This window comes from Mustela erminea, chromosome 10 (assembly GCF_009829155.1).
Source record: "Mustela erminea isolate mMusErm1 chromosome 10, mMusErm1.Pri, whole genome shotgun sequence".
Lineage (NCBI taxonomy): Eukaryota > Metazoa > Chordata > Mammalia > Carnivora > Mustelidae > Mustela > Mustela erminea.
In genome coordinates this window covers 76246276-76255522 of record NC_045623.1, presented here as the reverse complement: position 1 = coordinate 76255522, position 9247 = coordinate 76246276, and positions in this window count along the sequence as shown.

Below are 9247 nucleotides of genomic sequence, written 5' to 3'. Positions count from 1 at the left end.
GGGAATGTTCTGGAAGACCCATTTTACACAGACACCACCACCTACCTCCCTGTTCTATGAAAGGTCCAGTTTCCTATGGTCTCCTCCCTGCTCTGCAGCCCCGGTCACCAGCAGCTCTCCTTACATCTCTGTGTAACTGCCAGTCCAGGGGTCTGCTCTGTCCAAATAGTCCATGCCAGGATCAGCAATAGCCTAACCTCACTCAGACTGACGCCTCAGCACCAGACAGATTCTGGCCTGTCTTGAGCTCCTGCTTCTCCTTATGACTCTAGGTAGCCTCGCTTGGGAACCACCTTACTGGCTGGCCTGTGGGCCCTCAAGGAGGAAGGCAGAGGTCACTTCTGACTTCAGCCAGCTACGGCAGAATCCTTCACCTTCCCCAGGATCTATCTCAGTGTTCTGGGAGGTGCTCCTGTCCTGAACACTAGTCCCCCTGTCACTACCTCAGGCTGTGTGCCTGTCCTCAGGCTTCTCTCTCACCCGTCCTTAAGAAACAAGGCTTGTCTTGCTTCATACATTTCTTCAGTGAATCAGATGGAATCAAAGAAGGTATAACAGTATGGTTTTATAATAACATGGATTCCAGAATCACATGGATCCGTGTCCAAGTTCCTGCTAGATCATGTACCATCTGTGTGACCTTGGTCAAGTCACTTAACCTGTCTGAGCTTCAGTTTTCTCCTCTGCACAATGGGGTTCGTAATGACTACTTCACTGTTGGTAGCACTAAATGAGATCACACGGGCAGGGGCCGTACGGGGCCTGGTACCTAGTGGGTACTGTGTAAGTGTCAGCTGATAGTATCTACAAACACAAGGAGTTTGGAAGGAGTGTTGATTATCAGAATCTGTATTCCAAAGAGACTTGAATGGTTGGAGTGTGGGGCTCAATTTAAGGAGAAATGAACTGGAGTAATGGGGAGGTTATGTAGGACAGGAGATAGGATTTGCTAGAATGAAATTTCAGATCAACTACAGGGACATTTGGACGTCCAAGATGTGGAGACTAAAAATTTGTTTTTGGCAGAGGCCGGGTGCCTGGGTGCCTCAATTGGTTAGGCATCTGGCTCTTGGTTTCAGCTCAAGTCATGATCTCAGGAATCATGAGATCAAGCCCCAGGTTGGGGTCCACACTCAGCACAGAGTCTGCTTGTCCCTCTCCCTCTGCTCCTCTCCTTGATCGCTCTCTCTCAAATAAATAAAATATTTAAAAAACAAAACATAGGGGCAACTGGGTGGCTCAGTGGGTTATAGCCTCTGCCTTCAGCTCAGGTCATGATCCCAGGGTTCTGGGATCAAGCCCCGCATTGGGCTCTCTGCTCAGCAGGGAGCCTGCTTCCTCCTCTCTCTCTCTGTCTGCCTCTCTGCCTAACTGTGATCTCTGTCAAATAAATAAAATCTTTAAAAAAAAAAAACAACATAAAACATACCATTTGTGGGGGGAAAAAAACCACTTTGGAATACATTTAACAAAGAGTGCAAAACTCACACCCTGAAGACTATAAGACATCACTGAAAGAAATTAAAGCATGACTAAATAAATGGACAAGCCTCTCATGTTCATGATTTGGAAAACTTCCCATTATTAAGATGATAATACTGGGGCGCCTGGGTGGCTCAGTAGGTTAAAGCCTCTCCCTTTGGCTCAGGTCATGATCCCAGAGTCCTGGGATCGAGCCCCACGTCGGGCTCTCTGCTCCGGAGGAAGCCTGCTTCCTCCCCTCTCTCTCTCTGCCTGCCTCTCTGCCTACTTGTGATTCCTCGCTCTCCGTCAAATAAATAAAATCTTTAAAAAAAAAAAAAAAAGATGATAATACTACCCAAACTGATCCACAGACACAATGAAAACCTTATCAGAATCTCAACTGGCTTCTTAGTAGAAGCTGATAAGTCCGTTCTAAAATCCGTCTAAAGGCTCCCGGGTGGCTCAGTCAGTTAAGTGACTCCCTTCGGCTCAGGTCATGATCCCAGGGTCCTAGGATGGAGTCCTGCATTGGGCTTCCTGCCCGGAAGGAGCCTGCCTCTGCCTCTGCCTCTGCCTATGCCTATGCCTCTGCCTTTGCCTCTGCCTTCCTCCCTCTCTCTCTGTCTCTCATGAATAAATAAATAATAAATCTTTAAAAAGATAATAAAATCCATATAGAATAGCAAGGGACCCGAAATAATCAAAACAATCTTGAAAAAGAATGACAAAGTTGCAGGACCCAGACTTCTGAATTTCAAAATTAACTACAAAGCAACAAATATCTAATAAATGAATAGAATAGTATCTATGGTCCAGCAATAAACCCATGTGTCCAAGGTCAACTGATTTTTTAAAAAATTTATTTATTTGACAGAGAGAGAACTCACAAGTAGGCAGAGAGGCAGGCAGAGAGAGAGAGGGGGAAGAAGTCTCCCTGCTGAGCAGAGAGCCTGATGCGGGACTCGATCCCAGGACCCTGAGATCATGAGCTGAGCTGAAGGCAGAGGCTTCAACCCACTGAGCCACCCAGGCACCCTAGGTCAACTGATTTTTAACAAAGACACCAGGACCATTCAATGGGAAAAGAATGGTCTTCAGCAAATGATGCTGGAACAACTGAATAACCCACATGCAAAAAAATGAAGCTGGACTTTTACCCAAACACTATGTACGGAATGAACTCAATATGGATCAAAGGCCCAAATGTAAGAGCCAAAACTATAAAACCCTTAGAAGAAAAACACAGATCTTCATGACCTCAGATTTGGTAATGGAATCTATGGACAACAAAAGAACAAGAAACAAAATTTAAAAATCGATAAAATAGACGTCATCAGAATAGAAAACTTGTACATCCAAGGAGACTATCAAGAAGGTGAAAAGAAAAGGTACAAAATGGGGGAAATGTTTGCAAATTGTGTATCTGATCAGGGACTGTGTCCAGAATGTATTAAGTAGACTTACAACTCAATAATAAAGAGACAACCCAATTTTTAGCCAAGCAAAGGATTTGAAGAGCTTGTTCTCCACAGAACCCTCAACTAGCCAATAAGCTCATGAAAAGATGTTTGACATGATTAATCGTCAGGGAAATGCAAATCGAAACCACAAGGAGATACAAATTCTCACCTCCCGGGGATGGCTATGATCAATAAATCAGATAACAAATGTTGGCAAGGAGAAATCAGAACCCTCATACACTACCGGTGGGAATGTAAAATTGTGTAACCTGTTCAGAAAATAATCTGGCAGTTCATCGATTAAACGTAAGTTTCCACAAGAGTTCCCGTAAGACCCAACAGTTCCATTCGTAGGTATCTACCCAAGAAACATCAAAACATATGTCCCCATAAAAACTTTTACACAGAAGTTTATAGAAATGTCGTTTGTAATGTCAAAACATGGAAAGAATTCAAATGCGCACTGAATGATGAATGGGTAAACAAAATGTGGTCTGCCCACACAACGGAGTATTATTCCATCATTAAAAGGGAGTCAAGTACTGATCTGTGCCACTACAGGCATGGACTTGGGATACCAGGCCAAGCAAAAGAAGCCAGTCACAAAAGACCACCTATTGCATCTGCTTGTATTTCATTTATACGAAATGGCCAGAATAAGCCCATCTGTAGGGATAAAAGTAGATTGCAAGTCTGTAGAAGAAAACTGTGTTTTGTGTGTCAGTCTCGTGTCCTGCAACCTTGCTGAACTCAGTTATGAGTTCTCAGTGGTTCCTTAGGGCTGGGAGGAAGGTGGTGGGGAGGGGCGGATAGGAGGGCAAGAGCTGAAAGTTTCAGATTTCTTTCTGAGGCGATAAAAAAAGATCTAGAATTGACTGTGGCTGCCCATATCTGTGAATACTAAATTCACAATTTCAGTGGGTGGCTTGTGAGGCACGTGAATTATATCTCCTTATAAGAAAGAAGGCATGAACACAGGGAGATCAGCCCCACGTCTGGGCTAAGGGCAGGCTCCGAGGGTCCCCTCCCCCAGCAGAAGATGCCCACATTTCCACTCTGGGCTCATAACAGGCAGCAGACGGTAGGTAGAGAGCACCTAGAGTTTCAGCCTCAGTGGTCCCACGCCTGTCCAGCTTCATTCCTCCCCACTTTTGTGTTCTACTGCCCAGGGGACAGCCTGGGTTGGGCAGGGGTAGAGCAAGAGACCAACCCCGCCCACTTGTTTCCAGAGAAAAGGTGGAAAAGGGAAAGAGGAAAGGCCAAAGCACACCTCTCCAAGGCCCATTAGGCAGACGGTTGGGGAAGGCGACCCCGAGCACGTTATCCAAGCGGCCTCCCTGCAGCCTGCCCTGGCCACAAAAACGGAACTCCCGCCAGTCAGCCCTGAGTCATTCCCTCTCGGCCCCCCCAAGGAAGGGGTGATTTCCTGCCTGGCCCTCTGGCTGGCTCAGGCTCCTCCCATGGACTCTGCATCCTCTTATCTCACCCCAGGCTCTCTCCCAGGGCGGCAGACCAGCCAGCGTCTGACGGTCCTGGCCTGGTCCCCTGTTTCCTCAGCAGGAAACATGGATGCAGGGGTCAAAGAGAGCCCAGCAGCTGAGTAAGAGCAGCTCAGGAGCCCGGCTGGCTCTCAGAGGACGGAGGACAGAAGGCTGACCGGATCAGGTCCCTGCAGCTCTCCTGCTGGGGGTCACTACTGGATGCATCTTGGTGGTCCTTTTCCCATTTACTTGAAGCAGGCCTCTCTTGATGCTGGTCTTGAGCTCAGCCTCCTACTGTGGGAGAGACACAGCAGGCCCTGTGCCGGGCGCATACCGTTGAGTGAATAAAACAGATGGAACAGGGCGCCTGGGTGGCTCAGTGGGTTAAGCCGCTGCCTTCGGCTCAGGTCATGATCTCAGAGTCCTGGGATCGAGTCCCGCATCGGGCTCTCTGCTCAGCAGGGAGCCTGCTTCCTCCTCCTGTCTCTCTCTGCCTGCCTCTCTGCCTACTTGTGATCTGTCTGTCAAATAAATAAATAAAATCTTAAAAAAAAAAAAAAAACAGATGGAACAGTAAGAGGTGTCTATGTAGTGATTAAAAGAGCAGGCTTTGGTATGAAATGGACCTGAATTCGAATCTCAGCTGTGTCCCTTAACAGTGACCTTGGACGACTCATTTAATCCATTGCAACCTGCATTTTCACTTTCCTAAAGGAAGGACAGGGCAACTGAAGAGAGTCATTGTGGGAAGAAATGAGACCGTGCATTAGCCTCATGGCGGCACATAGCCAGTGTCCATTGGTGGCAGCTGCTACGATGCCGGGACTGGGGTCGGGAAGGAAGAGGCAGGCCCGCTCCCACCCGACTTTTGACCCAGGAGGACTGAGTTAGGATGACAGTTGCCCTGTGGCAGGGTTCTCAGGCTTATCCAGCTCAGGCTGAGGCTAGCCTCACTGTTTCCATAGAAAAACACCCCAACAGAGACACAAAATTCTGGGGGGGGGGGTTCTGAGAGGAAGGAAAGATTATGTGTATGCAACCCAAAAGTCCTCAGGGCAGCCCTTCGGGACCAACTTTTCCAATTTTATCCCAACAGAACGACTCAGTCCCTATTCCACATCCTCAGAAAGTCCACACCCTCCTCTGTTCCTCCTGGGCTCCCCTTCCCATAGTTCACACCCTCGGGATCACCTCTCAACCTGAATTCTGGGGCTGCCATCCTCTCTCCACTCCACAGGTATCGTTACTCTTCTGCCTTTGTTCTGTAAACACCACCAATGAAGGTTGTGTCGAGGACACCCCTTGGGTGGGGGACGGTTCTGGGGCAACTGAGCTTTCACAGAGTAGTCAGTGAACATCAAACCAGGCATGAGGCATCCCTGTGCTGAAACTTCCCTCCGCTAGTCCTGCTGGAATTTCTCACTCGTGAGGCTTTCTCTTCTCCTCCGGTTGCCGTCTTTCCCTTACCAGCCCTCCTCCTTTTTCTCTGGAGTTACCGCAGTATACTCCCAAATTCCCACCAATTTCGTACTCAGCAAATTTAGCCCTCTCCCTCCTGACCAAGGCCGTGCCCAAAGACTCACCATGTTTCTCGTAATCATAAAAGAGCTACAAGTCCTCTGGAAGGAATGTAAAATAACCTCTGTCTTTTTAAATTAGGCTTTCTGCTCTAACGTATAGTTAGAGTGACGTATAGTTGGGGGATAAGAAAAGCTAGAGTCAGGGCTTGAACCACAAAGAAAATTCCAGAAGACTCAGAGATTGGAGAGTCCTGTGCCTGGGGAAGCAAAGGGACCAAAGCCCTGTGGCAGAAAGGGGGTTGGGTTTGGGGATAGTGAAAGGAGCATCTTGGGGAAGAGATTCCAGGAAGGGGAAGCGGAAAGGTAGAAGGGCCTTGTGTTCCAGTGTCCAGAGATGAGTCTTGGTCCAAAGAATCCTATGGAGCCATGAAAGGATGTTCAGCAGGGAAAGAATAAAAGCAAACTTGAGCTTCAGAAAAAGCACCAAGTGAGATTGAGCTGTTTGTCAACTATCAGCATAGCAAACTTAAAACAACATTGACAAAGGTGTGGGGCAAAGACAGCACTCTGACACCCTGCCAGAACCATCCAACAAGTGGAGCGACCCTTCTGGAGAGGAGTTTGGCAACGCTGGGGAAGTAAGTGTTGGGGAGATGGAGAACCCGGGGGCCTAGAGTTACCTATCCCCGAGTGTCTGACTGGTGCTGGAAATCTGGGGACATGGGGAGACAGGCATGGGCTCAGGAGAGTGATTTCTCTTCCCAACCCATTGTTCGGCAACGTCATCTTAGCAGCGTGAAATAGGCTGTGGTGGTGTATTTGCACCAAAAACCTGCAAATGCTACAGAACAGGGCTTCCTTCTGCCCCCAGAGAGTAGTTGAACAGTAGACTTAGTGCCTGAGCCAAACCTCATCCAGCAACCCCTTACATTCTCTGAGCAGCGACTGCACACAGATCAAATACAGGTTTCTCTAAGCTGGGGTTTTGGCCTTATAGCCCAACAGAAAAGCCTAGGCCTGCTGATCTGAGCTGACCTTGAGGAGTCTATTGGACTCCCTGACCAAAGAATGGGCATACCTAAGTGGTCTCTTTTCCCCCTAGATCTCTTCTAACACCCCCCTTGATATTCTAAAGAAGCAAAGGACTGGGGAAGGCACCTCTTCCCCACTGTGTGGAAACAGAGAAAAATGGGAAAGTGACAGGGACAGGTAGTTGCACCTCCTTTCACTCAGGCATGCAGAGCCCCCATCTCAACTCTGGACAGACAAAGCCCCTTGACTTGTGGGTTCTGCATCCTTTGCACTATAACACTGTCTCCCTGTAGAAGTCACAGACTTGATAAGGCTTGGGTGCAGGAGTGGAGGGAGAATGATTTGAGGATAACTTTCAGCTTCCAGGCCTAGATGCCCAGGAACCTAGGGTGAGATGCAGAAAACACAGGAAGAGAAAAATCGGGAAGGGTGTATGGGAGTCAGTGATAGTTGCATTTGGGACTTGGTGCATTTAGGTGAAGTGTCTACGGAACAACAAATAGAAATCCAATAAGTAGCTCAGAATCTGAAGTTCAAGAGAGTGGCACAGTCTTGGGAGTTCTTGGTCTATAGATGGAACTGAAGCCACAAGATCTCTCGGGGGTGCGGGGTGATAAGGGGCAGAGCAAGGACACCTGGGGAACAACAACATTTGAGAGAAAGAGTAAAGAAAGAAAGAAACTGGGAGGGAATGTTCCAGGGGGTAGGAGGAAACCAGGAGAATGTGATACTTTGTAGAAGCCAAGGAAGGAGGAGAATATCAAATGTTACAGAAAGGTTGAGCATGATAAGGATTGAGATGAAAGACACAATGAGGTTATTGTGGCTGGTTGAGAGTGAAGACAGCGGTAGGAGATGAGATTTAAGTAAGCAGGGGCCACATCATGCAGAACCTTGTATCCCCAGGCAGGACCTTGTATGCCTTGAGAAGGTATTTGGATGTTATTCTAAATGCAGTAGGAAACAATTAGCGGGTTTTGAGCAGGGGAGGAAGAAGTTGGATTTGCATTTTATACAGCTCCCTCTGTCCTGCAGAAGACTGGAGGGTGGGCTGCTGGGGGGAAGAGGGGAAGAGGGAAAGCACCTAGGAAGCTGCGGCCGTAGTCCAGACTTGGACTAGGATGGCGGGAGGTGGTAAAAATTGCTCACATTCAGGGTACATTTTGAAAGAATATCAAATAGGACTTCATAGTAAGTTGAATGTAGGGTAAGAGAAAGATAGGAATCAAGGAGGACTGAGGTTTCGGGTTTGATCACTTGAGTAAACGGTGGTGCCATTTACAGAGGAAGGTAAGACTAGAGGAAAAAGAAAATCACAGGCTTCGGGGTGGGAACCAGAACCAAGAGTTTGACTCTGGGGCCCCTGGGTGGCTCAGTGGGTTAAGCCTCTGCCTTTGGCTCAGATCATGATCTCAGGGTCCCGCATCGGGCTCTCTGCTCAGCGGGGGAGCCTGCTTCCCCCGCTCTCTCTGCCTGCCTCTCTGCCTACTTGTGATCTCTCTGTCAATAAACAAATAAAATCTTTAAAAAGAGGAGGAGAGAGTTTGACTTTGGCCATCTTAAGTATAAATTGCCCATTAGACGTGCACGTGGAGATGCCAAGCTGGTGGGTAGTGATCCCAGTGTGGACCCCAGGACAAGCCACAGCTAGAGATACTAATTTTGAAGTCATCCGCATAGACAGAGCATCAAAGCATCTCTTACTTGACCTCTCGCTTGACCTGGAGGTTGGGTGGCCCTTGATAGGGGGCTGGGGGAGGCCTCCAAAGTCATCCCCATTGGACAGAGGAAGCTGGTCCCTATAACCCAAGAACTGGACAGGAATCAGGACGAGCCTGGCCTCAGGCTCTTCTTGCAGAAGAAATAGAGCCAGAGAAACTAAGACGTCCCAAGGTTGAAGCATTTCCATTTACTCCCTGCCCACCCAGCTCCCCCAAATCCCTCTATAAGTAACATTAATTCAGGAGGAGGAGAAAAGGTTGACATGGAGGCCATTTAGCCTGTAGAGCCAGCGATGGTAGCCCCAGCTGAGGCCGGAGGGTCTCATTAGAGGAGTTCATACACGTCCTTCTATCCCTGCAAGAGTCAGGGCTTGTGAGAGATGGCATAAAAGCCACCCACAGGTACAGCACTCCCAGGAGGCAGCCCAGGCTTCAGACAAGGCATCATGCCTTTTCTTTTGCTACTGATGTGAAGAAGATGAGCATAGCTAAGCCACAAGACCAGTGCTTCTCCAACTTAAATGGGTGTTCAGATCACCTGGGGATTTGGTCAAGGGCAGATTCTGTTT